We start from the raw sequence: 19,317 nt of genomic DNA, 5'->3' as shown, positions 1-19,317 counted from the left end.
GCTTCACCCTCAGCCCTGGCATTCAGTGTACCCTCAATTTTGAGGTGAGGTCTCTGGGCAGATTTCAGTGCTTTTTGCTGTTCTATCAGGATTGTTTGGTGTTTTGTTTTGTTTTGTTTTTTTTATATTCAATGATTGTACGCGTCTCTCTCTCTTTGTCAGTTTCTAAATATGTATTGTCAATGTCATGTCTGGAAGAGACACAACACTGGCAGTGATAAGCACTGATATCAGGAGCTGTGCTAGTCGTACACAGGCAGAGGAAGAATGTGCAGCAGAACGCTCAGGAAAAATATTGATTAAAATAAAATGTGAACTATTTTCACACTCTTATATTTTTAGGAACTCAAAAGCTAGGTTTTCTTTTTAATTATATACGGTCTCTGTGAATTACTAAGCTTACAGACAAACTGATCGTCAGCGAGTTAAGTGCAGTGCTTGGGCATTACAGGCATCTCTGACCGGAGGGCACTTACTAGAAGGTGATGCCAGATCTATGAGAAGGAGAAATAATTCTGGGAACATGGGTGGGCAGACTCAGCCAGCAGCAGCACTTGTAACAACATCAGCAACCCTGTGGCATGTTCCCTCCGTGCTGTTTAGTATGTAACGAACAAAGGTCTGGTTGGTGACCCAGCCCTCCTTGTATTCAGAGGCTGAAAACTGCCTTATTATTGTTCATTATGTAGTATTATTCTCATACAGTCACATTATCATAGCTTCCCCTGAGAGCCGGGATGCTGCTGTGGGTTCTGCACAGCTACACTGGCTCCTATACCTGAGCTAATGTGTTCATCACTAACCTGGTGCCTCTGCAGGACGGAGCGCTGTTCCCTGTGTAAGGGCTGGTTCAAGCATTAGTTATAGCTGCTGTGGGAGAAGTACAACAACATACATTTCCTGTTTTTGACAAAGACTTGATTTGGTGGCCCAGCTATAAGAACATGTTAATTCGTTGTGGCAAAATTAATTCCAAACTCAAGTAATGGTTGCAAGGGAGATACATGCAAAGAAATAATGTGTGGAGAAGGGGTGAAGGGTTTTGGAAGTGAAGGATGTATGCATGAGTGGCAGCAAGAAGGAATAGATGTAGAAGAGGTTTTATAGTAATTGGTTTCTAGATAGCTCTGATGTTAGGGCATCCAAAATATTATCCATTTTGCCTTCAAATTAAACATGAAGGAGCTATTCTGTTTTGCAGACAGTGCCCAGATCATTGCAGTAGCTGCAACACTGTGAGTTGTCCACTGTCAGAGACCTTTTTGTATGACAGTCTAGCATTAAGGTATATGGAAAGGAGAGGATGCCTCACTGCAATGAATATAGTGACAGAAGAGTTTCAGAAAACAAATAAGATGGCAGTGATTGTAGGTCTTCTACACATGAGCTGGAAAGTGCTAATACAACACAGTTCAGTTCAGGGATGACAGTGGATGCAGTTAGCCTGATGTTAGGTACCAGAGAGCCTACAATCGAGAAAGGAGACAATATATTTTAAGTGGTGTAAATGAACTTAATGAGAAGTATCACAATAAATATAAGGGAATGCTGAAAGTGAATACATACAAAAGAAAAGTACTTGGACATAGGATAGAAAGTTTAAAAGATGGAGTAGGTAGGATGTTTAGAAGCAGACTGGATAAATGTCCTGTGAATCAGTAGTAAATATGAATTCTGCAGTGATCCTCAAGCCTTAGATTATTTTAGAAAGGTCAGCATCTCTTCTGTCCCCAACTTCTAGGAATCTGTGCATCAGGTCCATATACAGAAGTGCTATTTCTTTGCTATATTGGCTTTCCGCTGTCCTTCACAAGAAGCAAACATGATGACAGCCCTCTGATAATTTTAAGAATCAGTGCAGTATTTGGAAAGACTTGGGGTACACCACAGGTTGTATGTGGAGAAGGAGCTCAAAAATAACTGAGTATCAGACTGGAGCCCCTTGCACATTCCCAAGTAGTTTGCAAATAAGTTGCAACTTCTATTGCCCTTAGCAAAAGTAAATAGCAAACTTCCTGTTTCCCAGATTAGTCTGTAGGGAGGAACATAATCACATGAACCAAAGTAGCAAGGTAGACTGAGCCTCACAATTGAAATAATTACAGGACTGTCAGTCAGTGAAGTCCAGGGATGGTACATAAATAGGTTCCACAAACAATATTTATTATTTGTTTCATTCTCACTCCTAGCCCTGTGCTTTCAGGGTTTTTGACACAACTAAGACAAGTCATAGTCTTCCACAGTTACTGTACCATTTTACCTCCTGGAACACTAACATATATTAGAGAGCTTGCTGATGGAAGTGTTCATAGAAGTGTGCAATCAGAAAAAAAATAGGTTGTGAGGGTCCTCTGGAGGTCTCTAGTCCAATTCCCTGCTCAGAGCAGGCCTGACTTCCAAGTTGGATTAGGTTACTCAGGGCCTTGTTCAATTAAGTTTTGAAAATCTCCAAGGATGGAGATGACACAACCTGGCTTGTCAGCCTAATCCAGCGCTTAACAACTCTCCCTGTGAAAACTATAGCAATAAGATAGCAATAGAGGTAGACTATGTAAGTGAATGTAACAATATTTAATTAGAATATATAGGTGAAGAGTGCAGCAATAGAAGCTTTTTATATGGGCAATAAGGTAGAACAAAAGGATAGCACTATACTTACAGCAATGGGAGGATTTTTCTGGCTTTGCCCATTTTCATTTGCTGGCAACAGCAGCCCGGTATTGCAGACTGGAGAAGAACCTTGTTTGGCCGTCTTCATAGGTAGTTTTGACTACAGTGTCCCCAGGATTTTTCTTTCCTGAAAAGTATTTTTTTAGATCCTTAGCTGACTTGGCTGTTTCCCTTACTTAGCCTTCCTCATGTGGAAGCCTGCATTCCTTTCAGGTGGTACTGAGATGCAGAGCATGTCTAAGCAGTGTAAGAGAAACTGGGAACTGCTGTGGAGAGGTATTATCCTCAGTGCCAGTCAGCACCATTGTTTCTCTTCCCATCCTAGTGAGTGCAAATCACCAAGCTGCAGGACTCTGATGTGGAAAAGCAATGATGCAAGAGCATCTTGATAACATAGTGTCAGCCTTAAGAGTGAAGTAGAAAATAAATGGGTTTGGAAAGGAAGAAGCAGGGAGTGCTGTGCACAGCCTCGCTGGTGTCACTACCTGTTGCTAAAGTATTTTTTAACCCATCCCTCTAATGAGTTTTGAAGGCCTAGGAAGCACACACAGGATCAGCCACACGATGAAGCATCAGTGTTTGGTCTAACAAAACAACTGTGGCTGTGCTAGCAGCTGACAGGTCATGTTTACTCAGACTGAGCCCCTACCCTGCAAGTAACAACAGCACCCTGTGCAGGGGAGGCTGCTTTCTGTGTGTATGGATGGAGCTGGAAGTCAAAGTCTGTACTTCAGGCATGTAACTTGGGTTAACTCCGAGCTGAAAACAGACCTTCAATACAGCAGTTCAGCTTCCAGGCACAAGGGACTTCATTACCCCATACCTCCAGTCTAACCCTATATACATCCTTTGCTGCCTGGACAATAAGCCATGCTATCTGAAAGCTTCTTGGGTAGCAATGCTGTAAAAAAACCACACTGGTTTGTACACAGATTCCCTACAGCCCTGGATGCATGCTGCTAGCACATGGGAAAGTCATGGGATCTGTAAATGAGGCGTATGAAGGTGTGCCAGAGTTTGTACGCCAAGGATCGATGCAGACTGTAACAAACAAAACATATGCAGTCCTTATACTTTAAAATACATGTGCCCGTGTACAAGCTCTGTGTCTCATGCATCCTCATCCCTGTAGCAAGAGATGGAGCCCGGTGACAGCATGGGGAACAGACGGAAGGATGCCCGAGCTTGGAGTGATGAGATGCTCTGTTTACTCTTCAGGAAAAAAAAAAAAAAAAAAAAAATGCTTTTAAAGGGTTTGACTTTCCTTCCGTTTAAAATGGAGATAATTAGTTCAACCATTTGCTATACCTCCACAACTTCAAGTAAGGTCCATTTAGTCATCTCCTATTGATTTAGATCAGATTAGACCTCAGCCTGGTATATTTTCAACCTGTTGATTATACACAATGGCAGTACCCTCTGCCTGTCCTGCAGCATGGGAATTTTTAGCCCCAGCAATCCAAAACGCATCAGAGCGGGCCCTCGGGCAGCGGCGGATCACCCGCAGAGCTCAGCAGCCCGAAGTCCCATCTGTCTGCGACCGAGCTGCTTTTTCTGCATTTTGGCCAGCCCAAGGCAGGTGCCAGCGGCCAACTGGGCCCAGCACCTCCTGAGGGGCCTTTGTCCGGGGTGTGGGGGCGGGAAGGATTTCTTTCTGGTTTGGCCCACTTAACTTTTTTTTATTATTATAATTATAAATTTTCCTTCTTCCTTTCCCGGAGCTTTCTCGTTCCGGCCGAGGCAGCAGCGCGCCGTGGCGCGGCGGGCAGGCAGGGCCGTTGCCCGGGCTGGGCGGCCGGGCCGGGCCGGGCCCAGGCGGCTGCTGCCCCCCGACGGCGGCCGCCGGGAAATGGCGTCGGGTCCCGGCCCTGCCCGCGGCCGGGCGCGCCGCCCTTATGTAACGCCCTTATGTAACGGGCTGGGGCCGTGGGCTCTGCGCTCCCCTGCCGGGTGGCTGCCCCGCGCTGCTCCTCCTCGTCCCCTGGACCCCTCGGGAATGGACCTTTTCTTGCTGTAAGATCGAGTCGTTTAAAAAATGAGAGGCCAGCTCGGTCCTCAAAAATCACGTTTTGGCATCTCAGCCGCAGGCTGTCCTCAGTGGGATGCAGGAGGGCAGAGTGTGTGGGGAGAAGGAGCCGTGTCACCGGGGGTTTCCGTATTGACCTTTCAGAGGGAGGGTCCGTCACCGTTGAGAGGGGCTTTGCTGGGACCATGCTGGGCAGACGCAGGGCAGAGCCGTCTTGGCTTCAGCAGCACTTCCATGCTCTGGGACAGACCTTGTTCAGGCCAGACTCTGCCCCGAAACTATGTTCACCCAGCAGCGCAAGGTGCCGCCTCAAGAAGGGCCTGCTCCCAGGGCAGCCTGCCACTGCTCATGGCTCAGGTGCCGACAGGAGTTGTATTTGGATGGCTTCAGCTACCGGGTGGTTACTAGGGCACCACAGCCATGTGCTGGGGCAGGGCGGCCATGTCCCCCGGCTAGAGACTGCGGACTGAGCTGGCTGGGTGGCTTCCTGCCTCGGGGAACAGAGGGAGTGCCTTCCCCTGTGGCGAGGAAACAGTGGGCACTTGCTTCCCTGTACAGACGGCTTGGTGCGTGATTCAAAGCCCACCACTTCTCTTTGTGCCTCAGTTTCTCCACTTGTGAAATGAAGGTGGTGATTAACTACTTGCCTAATGTTGCTCTGAGGCTTAATTCCTTGTGTTTACAAAATGCTCAGAGGTCCTGAATGGAGGGGAGCATTGAGAGCTCGTATGCACTGTGCTCATAGCCTGTTGTTGGAGGTAACAAATCTTCATGCTTAACTTAGATGAACTCTGCATCTCAAAATTACTTCAGTGCTTTTGCCTACAAAAAGAGTCTCTGTGCTGATTTGTTTTGAACTGGAAACTTGTATATTTGTTTGCTTTTGAGACAAATCTATTACATTTCTGTATAATTCTATTCAGAATGCTACAGACCTGGTTAATATTTGTCAAATGGAGCTCTGATTGTCTAAACCACTGGTGATACCAAGTGCTTGAATAACTGTTGTTAAAGCAGGCCTGTGTTTCATAATATCAACACTATACATCCTGTGTTTCTTAATAACAGCACTACACATCCTGTGTGCAACTATAATTTTGCAATAGTTTAGAATATGCATTGCATCTCCTGGAGACAAGCAGGGCTTCTCAGAAATTATATGAATATTCATTGTTGTAATGTATATAACAAGTGTGCTTTTGATCTTTGGTGTGCATGTTGAGATATCCCCCATGCACCCACCACTTCAATAAACCAATGTCAACTTTTTAAACTATCACTACATCTGGAGAGTTTTCTTGGTTACTGTTTCGGTAACACTGGGACAAGTTTTATTTTGTATGTCATCAGTAGGGGCAGAATGAGGAGCTAGTTGACCAGTTTGCTGTAACACAGTCTCAGGGCCATTGCATCAGAGTCAAAACAAGGAGCAGCTTGTTTCCAAACAAGAAGCATGGAGGAAAGTCTTCTCTGCCTCCCTCCCTGTAAGGGAAAAGAGAGGAGAGAGGGAGGTGACGGGGGGGAAGAAAGTTATCTTTAACAGATTCTAAAAATGCCTTTTCCCAAATATGCAGTCAGTCCCTTCAAAGGTCTCTTTGTTTATTTTCAGGAAGAAACCCAAGACAGCTGAAAACCAGAAGGCATCTGAGGAGAATGAGATTACTCAGACGAGTGCATGCAGCGCCAAGCCGGGCCTTCCCTGCCTGAACCTTGAAGCTGTTCTGTCTCTGAGCCCGGCCCTCATCCACTCACCACATTCACCACCAAACCTGCACGCACACACAGGGTCATCTGATTGTGAGTACACCAACATGCTGCTGGGTTGCACCAGGGTTCTTGAAAACATGCTCCTTATTGCAGACCAGGTTTTCCAGTTGGATGCTCTTTCTGTAATGGCACGAGCAGGACTTCCTCAGGGCTTACCTTTTCCCTTCTACGGGAATTACCACTGAAACAGAGCGTTGAGGTCGTGGTAATGCAGTCAGCCAGAGGAAGCTGAGAGCATGTTGTTGGGTCAGGTTGCTGCTTCTTATGCATTGAAAAGGGAAGACTCCTGAAGCATTTCTATTCCCAGCTAAAGCTATAGTTATTCCTCTCCAGGTAGTCACATGCTTCTCATTACCCAAGCATATCTACTGACTGGGGGTTTTCAGCCTGTGCTGTATTGCAGTGGGAGAAAACAAATGTCTGACACCCAGGATTGTAAAGGTTTTCCACCAAGAAATGAGAGAGTGTTTTGTGGAGAGGATCAGTCTGTGAGAGTCTGGAAAGTCTTTATAGACCTGTGTGGTTGTACCAGTTAAAGGCCCTTCTTTTGAGTGCATTCACTTTCAGATTACTCAGTATGGGTTCATTGGCCTTTTGAAGGTGTTCTTTTCCATGTTGCCAAAAAATACAAAAATAAGGGAGGAAATGATTAAAACTGGATTTTGGAAAGTCAGAACTTACCCTGTCAGCTCCTCAAAACATTATCATTTCACAGCAGTCACTGCCTGGAAGTCTCTTGGGCAAGAATATGCAGGATGATGTGAATCTCATCATTCGCTAGTTTTAGAATATATAGTTTACATCTTTAGCAGTAGTTTTAGGATTTTGTAAAGTTTACAAGGGAGAACAAAAGAGAAAGAAAGATGATGACACTGGGTTTCAAGAGCTCAGAAGCCAACCAGACTTTGCAAAGGCCTATTTAAAAAAAAACAAAAAGAGAGATTAAAAAGTATGTATATCCTTTTCTTTTTTTAATTTAAAAATCCTGCCTCAGGGCCAAGTTTGGAAGCAACTGGGTTATAAGGATCATCACCATCAAAATCACTTTAGCTGCAGTTCATTCCTGTTGGCTTCTGACTTTGGTCATTGTGAACTTATTCTTGAATTTAATAGAGCTGGTAAAAACATTGGGGAGACTTTCTTGAATCTCACCTGGTGATCTGGGGAGAAGAAAGAGATGTGAAATAATTGAGCAGCAGGCAGCACACAATTTAGTATATACAAGAATTCTCTTCAAATTGAAGATGCCAGGCTCCTTGTTAAAACGGGGGTACAGTTTTGTCTTGTGATGTTTTCTGAAAACAAAAAGCTTGTGAAAAGACACAAAAAATGAGCAGAAGAACAAGAAAAAATAATCCTTATTTTCAAACAAAGAATCTCTTTATCCCATTCACAAAGATGAAAGAGTTCATTAGTAAATGGGATTTGAAAACTCGCACTGATGTTTTTTGACAGTACAAATGGAAACCCATGAAAGCAACCTTCGGATAGAGGCCAGCAGGGATTGTAGGCAACTTGGAGAATGAACTCCTGCTTTTGCTTTCTGAGGTGGCCGAGTTCAGGGGTGAGGAATATTGGCAGAGGGCAGTAAGGGGAGGTGGAGCCTGCAACTCTTCATGCTCTACCTGTTCTGTGGACAAACAGAGTCTTTTAGACTCCAAAGTTTTTAATGTCCCCAAATCCCCTTCCATTCCTACCAAATTCACAACACTGTTATGAACAAACGGCAAACCCAGGTTCGGTGCTCTTTTCACACTGATATTTTTTTCAGAATAGAAGAAGTTTAATAATATCTTCAAGATTAATATTAATATTGTCCTGTCTCAGGAATTGTTGCAATTTAGTTCCCAAAATACAGTTGAATCATGAAAAAAGTCTAGAAATGATACAACATCTTATGGTGTTGATCTCTTAGCTGATTATGTGTGCTTTGAAACCAATGGAAAAGCTCCCATTATTTATGACAGGTTATAACCTTTATCAGGCTGTATTTGTTTGGGGTGGTATGCACATAATTAGTGTTTGGCATGCCCTTGCAAAATAGTCATGCCAATTTCTCACATGAACTAGAAATGAGACACGATGAATATTTACTGCATATTTACCCATCTCCCATGTGATGTGGCATTATTTTTTAATATGGCCTCAATCCTTAGTGCTGGAACACATTCACTGACCCAAGAGATTAATATTTGTGGCTCCCAACATTTAAAGATGGGCTTCCCTGTCATTACAAACTCCTTCTCCTTACATCTTGCCTCCCCTGCCTTTTGGAGTGACTCTTTTCCCTCACTCTGGAACCCCTCCGTGTGTCCTTCTCTTCCCCTCCTTGCAAAGCTACATTGTCACATCTTTTTTCCTCTCAACTTTTGGACCTGTGGTGATACTTTACTTCTTTGGGCCAGCAGCACTTCCAGTCCTTCTCTCTGCCTTCTGGATACTACAACATTGTTTCTTCTGTCTTGCCCAGACCACCACACTGCCTCTGCCCCCACAAATGGGCACATTATATTTAATTTTCAAAGGACATTCTTCCGTCTCCTGGGCAGTTTTCTAGCAGATGGTAAATCATTTCAAAATACTTTAAAATTAAGATTAAACAGGAAGTTTGAGATGAATATTCGTTGAAAACATCGGAAACACCCAGAAAGAGTCAGCGTGGTAGGGTATATAAATTCTTGGAAAAATGTACGGATGTACAGATGGTTCCATAAGCCCTCATTCACGTATCTGGAAAAAAAGACTTGGATTTTATGGGCCACCTATTCAAATCAGTTTGAAATCTTCACTGACCACTTTGCATGCACAGTCACTAGTGCTTGGCAGAAAATACCACCACATATTTATTATGAGAAATATTCAGAAGCCAATCTACTTTAAAAAATCAGGGTGCTTTTGGAATGATTCAGATCAAAATACTTTTTCCAAGCATAGGAAATAAAACCTCTGTGATAGCCATCTGCTCCTCAGCTGTAAAAGGCAGAGGTGAAGAAAGCCTAAGCAATACTCTAAATGCCAGTCTTACTGAAATAAGTACTTAGCAAAAAAATAGTGTAAACTCATATGTGATGCGCAACTTAATTTATGGCCTAATTCTATAGTGTAGTGCATTCCACATGCTATTTCTTGTGCCACTTATTCCCAATGAAATTGCGTCACTTCTGACTCTGGTAAGACTGGGTACTACGTTTCTGGATTTGAACATTATATTTCCAGCACAGATGAATCCTTGAAGCAAAATCCAGGACCTTTGATGCATTGTGTCTGGTTGCCATCTCTTTCAGTCTTGGGAAATGCTAGCTTACGCAATGCAATTGGAGAAACAAGGTAGAGGAAGGGGTGCTTCCTGAGGTAACTGTTTTCGTGTAAGGCTTGGCAAATAAAAAGCACCACTTTGAATTAATTTGGAATTAAGTCATAGAGTGAGCTGATAGAACTCCAGATGAGTTATACCTCTAGCTACTCAGCTGTCACAAACAGATGTAGCTGATTACCCAGAAGAAAGGTGTTTCTGCAAAAAGCTGCAAGGACAAGCATGGAGACACAGATTCTGGCAAGGTTACAAAGAAGCAAAGGAAAGCATATGAGATTAGTGCTATTTGCAGTTTTCCACATACTTTCTTGCTTATGGATAGAGAATGCATAAAGTTGGTAGGGTCCTAGTTTGAAGGCTGAACTCCCTCAGGTAAGGCATCTACAGATTTTGCTGAGACAGAAGGAAATGATCAGGACTTGGCTGGATTTAAACTGATTTGGTCTATATGGGCCACTCACTTCAGGAGTCTTTCAGAAAGCATCTATAACTATATATGTTTTGCAAGTGCCAAAAGATAAGATCATTTTGGCAGAAACTTTCACAAGTTCTCAGAGATGCAATCAGACAAAAACTTCATTCAGGTTCTGATGTATGCGTCTTAACAGATGTGTCCAGACTCAAAGGAATCCCACGGGAACAGTGCAACTGAATCTCTTTGTCTCTATTGATAGTTAAAGGAGTTATTCTTAGATATTGGATGGTCCATCTGTGAAGGAATTTGTTCCAGCTAGGGGAAAAGCAACATCTTTCCAAAGAGTTTCCGTGGGACTCAGAGGCAGGTTGGACAATCATTGGAAAAATGCTGAAGCAATTTTTATTATTTTAGAGAACACAGAATTCTTGCAGAGACCTGAGATTCTGCTAGGGAATGAAAGTTCAGAAGGAAAGTGAGACATGGGTAATTTTTGAAAACTCCATGAAACAATCATTAACAAGATGTTGAGATGTGGGAGGACTTTCTAAAGTTATGTTTTAGCAAGGAATTGGGGAGTTCTTGTGCATTGTATAGAATGCATTTTATAAATACTGTCAGTGAATGACCACATCCGAACCCTTTGTCCATACATTATCAAGTTATATGGCTGACTTGGTCCAATTCCAGCATTTTTTAGCTTTCATAGGATCAGAACTTTGATTCAGTCAGTTTTCTTTTTCTCCTTCTAAGCTCTAATTTTTGTAGCTTGATAGCCTTCCAGCACAATGGAGAAAGAGAGGGAATCTCACAAAGTTTGTGAACTCCACAAAGCATCAAGAGTGGATGTGGAAACTCTGAGTTTTCGTTTTCTTGAGCAGCTAGAAGGACCCACCATTCCCTTCCCTTGAATCAACAAGTTTGATTTGCCTGGGGCTAATATAGAGGTTAGCTGGATCTGAAGTTGGTTTGGCTTTGTCTTTATGTTTTAGGTTTCCTGTGTTTCAATTTGAGGTTCTGTGGCAGGAAGAGAACAGTTATGTGCCCTTATGGTCTTCCCTCTGCCTCTGAAAATTTGTGGCTATGATTCGCTAGGAACTCCTCTGGAGCTTTCAAATGATCTCCACTCTCAGAGGGGAGGAGAGGGGCCCTGACTCTACCAGCTTCCTTGTTTTCAGAGGCTGACAGTATGTCAGTAGTAATTTCATCTGTATTTTTGCTAGTCTATGTATAGAATGTGTTAGCTAATGCTGAGTATTTTTGCACTGGTTTTGGTGACCTAAGAAATAATGTATGTTTAGATACCTTTTTTTAGATGATATAATAATAATGATACAGGCCTTTTCAGTAGCAAGCGAAATTGAAAGCAAGGACATCCATAGTTCTCAAATACTGATGTCACGGATTATAGGTTTGTCTTGCAGAGTATTTGAAATTTTGTTTAGTAAATGCTTCTTTTCGTAATAGTCGTGAGTTTTATGTCCTTTAGGTTAATATTTTTGTTTGTAAAATTGTCAAAGAAATATCAGTCAGGAATGACTTTTGTTTTCTTAGAAATAGATATATGTTGCTTTAATTTTGTAGTGACAGAAGTGCAAGTACAGGTATGTTAAACTATAAGCCAAGTTCACCCTGTTTCTGTTGAGAAAGCCATCACAATACACTGAAGAATTGGCAGTGTAAAATATTGTACTACTGATAGGAACTGGTCTCTATATTCCTAATCAGTACACTAAGTGAGTTTTGTCAGGTTGGTCTCCTGGGCTTTTCTTCTCATGAGAAATGACTAATAGCATATGGTACTTCAGTTATGAAGTCAGTGAGTATGTTTTCAGAAGCAACTGTGTGTCTTTGGAGCCTAAGTTTCACTGGTGCATAAATCACTTACATTTATAACACATAGATGCTTTAGAAAATTTGTCTAATTATACTAAATGTTGATTCTCTCATTTGATGACCCTGTAATGCTGGCTTGATGCTAGGTTGTCAATTCCTGTGGCATTCAGTGCTTTTCCTACTGCTCTTTATTTAGGAAACTCTCAGTGATTACATGCATAGTTTCAGCTTTGGCTTATAACAGCCGTGCAAGTTTCCAGCTTTCATGATATCAGGGGAGAACTTGAAGGTATGTCCCCAGGCTATCTGTTCTTTCCAAGTACCAGGGAAAGGGATAAAAAGTCTTATTGCTCTTTACAATTCCATAGCCTCAATTCTTAAGATTTTGAGATTACTTGATAGTATTGTGATATTTCTGTTTGTAAGTCATGCTGCAACCACTGAGACATACTGTAACTGGCCAGTAAGATACCTGCAGTCTGTTTCTGAGTTTACCTGTTCCTGTCTTTAGAATCTGCCCCCTATAGATTTTTATTATCATTCTGTAAGTTGTGAATAATATATATGTATATGAGTGTTTCAACTGCTTCACTCATTAAATGATTAATACTATGCAACTGTCTATCACTGTTCAATGTATTAAGATGTTCTGGTGCACTTTCGTTTTGGGGAATTTTTTGTTTGGTTTTGTATGTGTTTGCATTTTTTTAATAACAGTCTCCAGAACAGTGCTTTCCTCTCCTCCCCCTTGAGCTAGCTCACCTTCTCTGTCATCCTCCATTCTGAAAATTAAAGCAATAATGTAATTTCTACTGGAGAATTTCTGTAACCTTTTTGATTACCTTTACTGCTTTCATAGGTCAGTAGTCTAGCTAACCCACTGAGTCTACTGCTTGCCTACTTAATCTATCAATACACATAATCTGTAGCACTTCTGAGGTACTGGTCATTGCCCTGTAAGCTTTCTCTGTCTGATGTGTTTAAATAATGTTTTATTACAGTATATGTCTTTATAGCTTTAGCGTGTTTTTTTTCTTTAGATTTCCTCTTCACCCTACCTAATCTTGGTTTTACATCTAGCTTGCTACAGTTCATGCCCAGTTCTATTAGTGTCAGTCAGGCATGATTTCCATGTTTGGAAGGACACATTTTCAGCTTTAATGAATTCTTATACCTTAATATTTAACCACTGCAGCATTTTCTGCTGCCTTATTTTTTTGTGGTCCTTGAATATGCATACAGACTCCAAAAAAGTATTATTAATGCCACCTCCCTGCTGATCTTATGGATTTTTATTCCTTTTCTTTTCCTTCCTTCCTTCCTTCCTTCCTTCCTTCCTTCCTTCCTTCCTTCCTTCCTTCCTTCCTTCCTTCCTTCCTTCCTTCCTTCCTTCCTTCCTTCCTTCCTTCCTTCCTTCCTTCCTTCCTTCCTTCCTTCCTTCCTTCCTTCCTTCCTTCCTTCCTTCCTTCCTTCCTTCCTTCCTTCCTTCCTTCCTTCCTTCCTTCCCCTCCCTTTCTCTTCTTTCCTTTGTAGTAGTTGTTCCTCCTAAGTAAGTTTGGTAAGTTGCACATACCAAAACTGCCACTTGATATGATCTGCTTGAAGGATGTCAAACATAATCACGCCAATCATTGTTATTTCATGTCTTAACTATGCATGCTGCTGCTGTTGTCTCCTCTGTTCTGATTGGGTGAGCAGACTAAATCAAATTTCCCTAGTATGGTCTGCAGAGGGACACTTCCTGTAGCAGTCAAACATAAAAGATTTTCCAGTGTTTGACAGGTGACTCTTACTTGAAGGAAACTAACACAACTACATCTGCATCTCCTTTTGTCCTACTGTGTGTTGTTAAAACCCTGCGTAACTCAGTGCTTGTATCTCTCTTGGTTAGTCCTTTGTGTAATATAGAGACACTTTCCGTGCTTGGAGAAACAGACTCATGCATCCATTGCCCACTGTGTTGCAACTATGCAACTCCAAAGCTATGGATATAAAAACAGGCTTGGTCACCTTCTGTTCCTTTTCACTACTGTGATCTGTCTAGCACTGAAGCTTTTTGCTTTTTTCATCTAAGCTTCCATAGTCACTTTCTCCTGTTTTCTCTTTTTTACCTGTGGTGGAGTAGCCATGCAGCCTTTGCGCTGTCAGTCTGCTCAATAACTTTAGAACAAGGTAGAGCCAGAGCAGTAGTCATAGAATCATAGAATCATTTCATTTGGAAGAGACCGTCAGGATCATCGAGTCCAACCATAACCTAACTCTAGCACTAACGCATGTCCCTAAGAACCTCATCTAAATGCCTTTTAAGCACCTCCAGAGATGGTGACTCCACCACTTCCCTGGGCAGCCTGTTCCAGTGCCTGACAACCCTTTCTGTGAAGAATTTTTTCCTAATATCCGTTCTAAACCTCCCCTGGTGCAACTTGAGACCATTTCTTCTTGTCCTATCACTTATTACTTGAGAGAAGAGACCAACACCCTCCGTGCTACAACCTCCTTTCAGGTAGTTGTAGACAGCTATAAGGTCTCATCTCAGCCTCCTTTTCTCCAGGCTAAACAGCCCCAGTTCTCTCAGCTGCTCCTCATCAGACTTGTGCTCCAGACCCCTCACCAGCTTCATCGCCCTCCTCTGCACTCTCTCTAGTACCTCAGTGTCGTTCTTATGATGAGGGGCCCAGGACAGAACACAGGATTCAAGGTGCAGCCTCACCAGTGCTGAGTACAGTGACACAAGTCAAATGAGGGAAAACCAAAACAATTCCTGTATTGTTCTCAGCTGAACAAAGACAGCTCTTTCATTCAAAACATTTTGAAGTGAAGCCTTAACATGGTACTGGGAGAGAAGCTGAAACATAAAACCAAGATACTGCTTAATACTACCTACTAATCTTTATGAAGTGTGCTATGAGATGTTGTGGGGGGGAAATCATTGTGTTTCCACAGAAATGTGGTGTTTGATCTACTCCATAGGTGAAAGTCAGCTGTAAGGCATCAGAGTGCCACAGAACTCCTTCATTTGCATCAGGGTATTTGCTTCGCAGCCTGATGCACGGCAGATCACAGTGACATGTTCTGGCTGGCTCTGTGCATTTGGGTTCCCCAGAACAACAATTATTATTGTTTCTAGAGGGAATACCATTGCGCCATCTTTTCATTTACAGTTATTGTGCCCATTTTCATTGTCCATGGAGCCATTTACAAGACTAAAATAACATGAGATCTCATCTTATGTATCTACTACTCAGGAACTGGAATACAAAGAGAATTCAAGATTTCTGGTTAATCTGTCATCACAAATAGCTCCTTGAAGAATTAACTGTGCCTATGAAAAAAAGGATAAACAAATCCTAGAACCCCCTACTCATCCCTGCTTTGTTGTGTTAAACACTGAAAGGAACTCTCCCCGGCTGGGATGCGCAATATATACTCTGTATCAATCCGTGACATGTGGTGAAATGCTGCTTCTTGAAAGCCCACAAGAGAGAAGTAGTATAAATTAAGCGTAATCTCACAACAGCTATTTTTGAGTTCTTAACCAGTGAAAATGTAAGTGTAGCAATATTGTGCATCTATTAAAACTCTTGAAAGGCTCTTTATAAGTAGATGATAGGAGTGATAACATATAATTTATTGATGTTACACAGATAGAGAAAAAAACACAAAGTAGCAATCTTTGCGTAGAAAAGGGGTATGATAGAGGAAATAAAAACAGAGCAAGGGACTTCTCTCCACAGCATCATGCCTGTGTGTGCAACCATATCAACTTTAGCAAAAATACCTTGTGCTTTGATCCTGTGCAGGATTTCAAAACAGGGCATATTCCCTGTATTCAAAAGTAAAACTCCCAGATGCTATCTTTAATGTTTTTGGCTGAGTAGAGGGGTAGAATGTGCCCGGAGGCAGACCTGAGTAATAACTCTTATGCACTGTATTAGTATCACCTGTTGGTGTCTTATGCTTGTGTACACATGTAATTCCTGGACCTTTTCCCTGTGAAGGAAAAAAAAAAAGGCATTGGAACTGTCAATGTACATTTAATGCTACAGATCCATCTGATGATATCAAGCCACCCATGAATGCAGTGTTCTTGTTTATTGCCTTCATTTGTTAGTTTAAAATGTTCTGCTGCTGTACATTTATTTTCCTATCAAAACTAAGTAGGTGATTTTGGAAATAAGTCTGCTTCCAGGGACTGCAGAGGTCTCTCTGAGGACAGAAATTTTCCCTGTGGCCTTCATCATCATTGACATAAGCATGTACTTTTTCCTGCTGATATTTAAGTCTGAATTATAAACAGACCTGAACACTCATCCCATAAATGCAATATAAAGAAGCCACAGTCTAAAACTGTATGAATATCTGTCTCACGATATCTCTAAGTTTAAATATTCACCAAAGCAGCCAGTTGTACTAGTTAACAATTACCCTTTCACTAATAAATTAAAAAAAAATAAACCAAATAAAATCTAGCATTTTCATGTGATAGCTTTCCTCTACTCAAGGCTGATACACAGCCACTGGAAGAGATAAAAGAATCCTTTTCCCAACCCTGAGGACTGGCATTTACAGCTTTTTGTCTGTTCCTTGTTTCTCTTATCAACTAGTAGTTCTGTGACCAGAACAAAATCTCCCACACTGAAAGGCCTTTCTCTGGAAACATGGAGGGTATAAGCAGTGCTCTTCCACAGGCAGCAGCTCTCCCACCGAAGGCAGTCATTTCTGACTGCACTGTTTTCCTAACAGACTGCTACAAACATTCCCTGTAGAGGATTCTAGCTTGAATAGATACCTTCTAAACAGGTAATTATCTTAAGAGGTTTTAATCTATATTTTATTTTTAACCAAAGCCCACAGGCTTTCAGGTATACTGTATTTAACCACATTTAAACTGATAAGCTTTTCCTTCTTGTCTTTCTGCTTGGGGGGAAAAAAAAACAACACAGAGAAAACAAGAAAGAGTTCATGGAATAGCAATTGTCTCTTTTGGAAGCTTGTTTTAATATACTTGCACCTATTACCCTTCTAAGTAATTCTTCCTCCAACCCCAGCTCCTTCTCCTCCCCAAACAGTGCTTCTGAGAGAGGATATAAGTGTATACAGTTCACCACAGCAAGATAACCAAAAGCAATCCCGGTTTACTTTCCTTACAGGTATTCAGTCTGAAATACACTATTAGGATTTAAGCAAAAGCCCTTAAAAGTAGGTGAAGGTATTCTTAGTGAATACAGTAAGCTTATAATCAGGACCATAGAATAGCAAAATCAATCACCTTGGTTTCCTACATTTCAAAAAAAGTTTGTTCTTTTTTTTCCCATGAAGCGCCCCCCTATTCTTTGTATGAGTGGGGAGTGTTCTTTATGGGCATCACTGGCCCCTCTCACCTCTTCCCTGTTCTGTGGCTCTCTTGCTGCAGGGCAACTAGTGCAGCCTGCCCTCTGAGTAACAGCACCTGCCACTGTGAGGGAAAAACGAGCAATAGATGCACCTAGATTTTTAAAGAGCCAAACTGCCTTAAACTTATAGGCAATTGAAACAGTTGGGCCATGCCGGGGCTTGGCAGGATCGTGCGTGAGCTCTGTAGGAACAAGCAAGCCCAGCTGAAATGGTGTTCATGTAGAATGTGAAAATGTTCCCTACTGAACAGGGATGAGCACAGCCTCGTTCCTCTTCCTAGGAAATGGTGCCATCATGTGGCGATATTATTTTCTCTGTTTCCCATTACAAGAGGGCACTTGTACCAACCGTTTTCTCCCTTCACATTTTGAAAAACAGCATTAAATGCTGTTGGGTGATCCCATCTTTTGCTGACATAAATAGGTTACAGTTGGCCGGGGCAAAGGAATTAGCACCCCTGTAATATGGCCAGCCTGCAGAAATCCCCATTAATGCAGCTGTGATGACAGCTTTGGTGGTTGTCCTGTTAATGTAGTATATGTTGCTTGGAGGTGTTGTAGATACCTACAGGTATCATTGATGTAATCCCTGTCTATGCTACGAGGATGTGATGGAATGGCTGTAGCAGCAGGGGGGTGCATACAAGGGCTGAGAGAGGAACTGAGAGAAACAGTGTGTGTGTATATGTGTGCTGGTGTTTACAGTGGATGTATATTGGACTGGCCCCCAAACATGTGCCTGGGAATAAAAATGGTTTTTGAGTATACTGTAAAGTATCTTTGGAGTTCCTAAAATAGCAAGAACACAAACTGGAGTGAAAGTGGAAAAAGTAAATACCCTGGCTAAAAATTGAATATTTCATTAATTTAAAAATACCTGAATGTGCTGTAACACTTTGAAACCTGTGGTCACCAAATTGCTGTGAATTGGAGCTAGATTTTACCTGGTGTTTTACAGTTGTATGTACGATATTTATCATGAAGAGGTATAAAGGAATCAGGGCACTAGAGCAGCGTGAGAGGAAAACTTCGTTTTTGTAAGCCTGGAGAACAAAATCTGAAGAGACCTGTAGAGTTAATTCTTCATCTTTCTGTAGTGCTTTTATCAAAATAATGCAGAAAAATTTCTTGAGACTAAGACAGGCAGTCCTTCTGGAGAATTGGGTGTGTGCTGCTGTCACTGTTCTACGCATGAAGCAAACAGGTACAATTGTTGCCACCTTGCAGACTGTAGAGCCAACAAGATTAGTGCTGACCAACTCCTCCTGCAGACTTTCAGGCAAAGCATAGGAAGGTGATTCAGTGCCCACTCCCCAAGCGTGTGAGCTGAAATGGAGGCTTTTATGTTTGACATTGGGGATTTATGCCTACTGGGTGTAGAATCAATTTTATGTACAGAACACCTTATGGTTTAGTCTTCAGTTTTATGTAAAATGAGTATCTCATCATTAGGTAGACACTAAAATGGACAGGGCAATTAGCTGAATAAATCGTCCAAAGGAAATTTGCTGAACATTCTCTAGTCTGCAGAAAGTGCCTATTTCCTGAACAAAGTCTAAGCAAACTCTTTCATATTAGAGTTTGCTCCTTGGAGATTAAGGTTGTGTTTGTGTGTGCATGCTTTTTGTCTTTCAAATAAACGCAGTTATTAGACTACAAAATTTAGAGAAGTTTGACAGCTTTCAGAACACAGTGATTCTTCCTTCCATAGAGTATATTACTGACACATTAATAGATGTTATGCTGGTAAAAATACAGTACTTCCTGTTAAATGTAGACTGCTACATATTTTGATTCTAACAACAATCTGGTAAGGTTAGGGCAATTCGTGTAGTGTCATCTGGTGTTTGTTTTGGATAGATATTATAGAAGGAGATACTGATTTTCAAGATGTTCA

General features: G+C 41.8%; 1 protein-coding gene across 6 annotated transcripts in view; it reads left to right on the top strand.

Moving 5' to 3' along the window:
• Window positions 1-19,317, top strand: part of ZBTB20 (zinc finger and BTB domain containing 20) — a 490,245-nt gene that overhangs the window by 456,919 nt on the left and 14,009 nt on the right. For all 6 annotated transcript variants that reach the window (XM_071809214.1, XM_065849469.2, XM_071809203.1 and 3 more), the window contains one exon: window positions 6,306-6,493. The gene's annotated coding sequence lies outside the window, so the exon portion shown is untranslated. The remainder of the gene's footprint in view (window positions 1-6,305; window positions 6,494-19,317) is intronic.

The sequence above is a fragment of the Patagioenas fasciata genome, chromosome 1, assembly GCF_037038585.1.
Source record: "Patagioenas fasciata isolate bPatFas1 chromosome 1, bPatFas1.hap1, whole genome shotgun sequence".
Lineage (NCBI taxonomy): Eukaryota > Metazoa > Chordata > Aves > Columbiformes > Columbidae > Patagioenas > Patagioenas fasciata.
The sequence above is the reverse complement of the archived record's forward strand: the minus strand, read 5'-3'. Positions and strand labels throughout refer to the sequence as shown.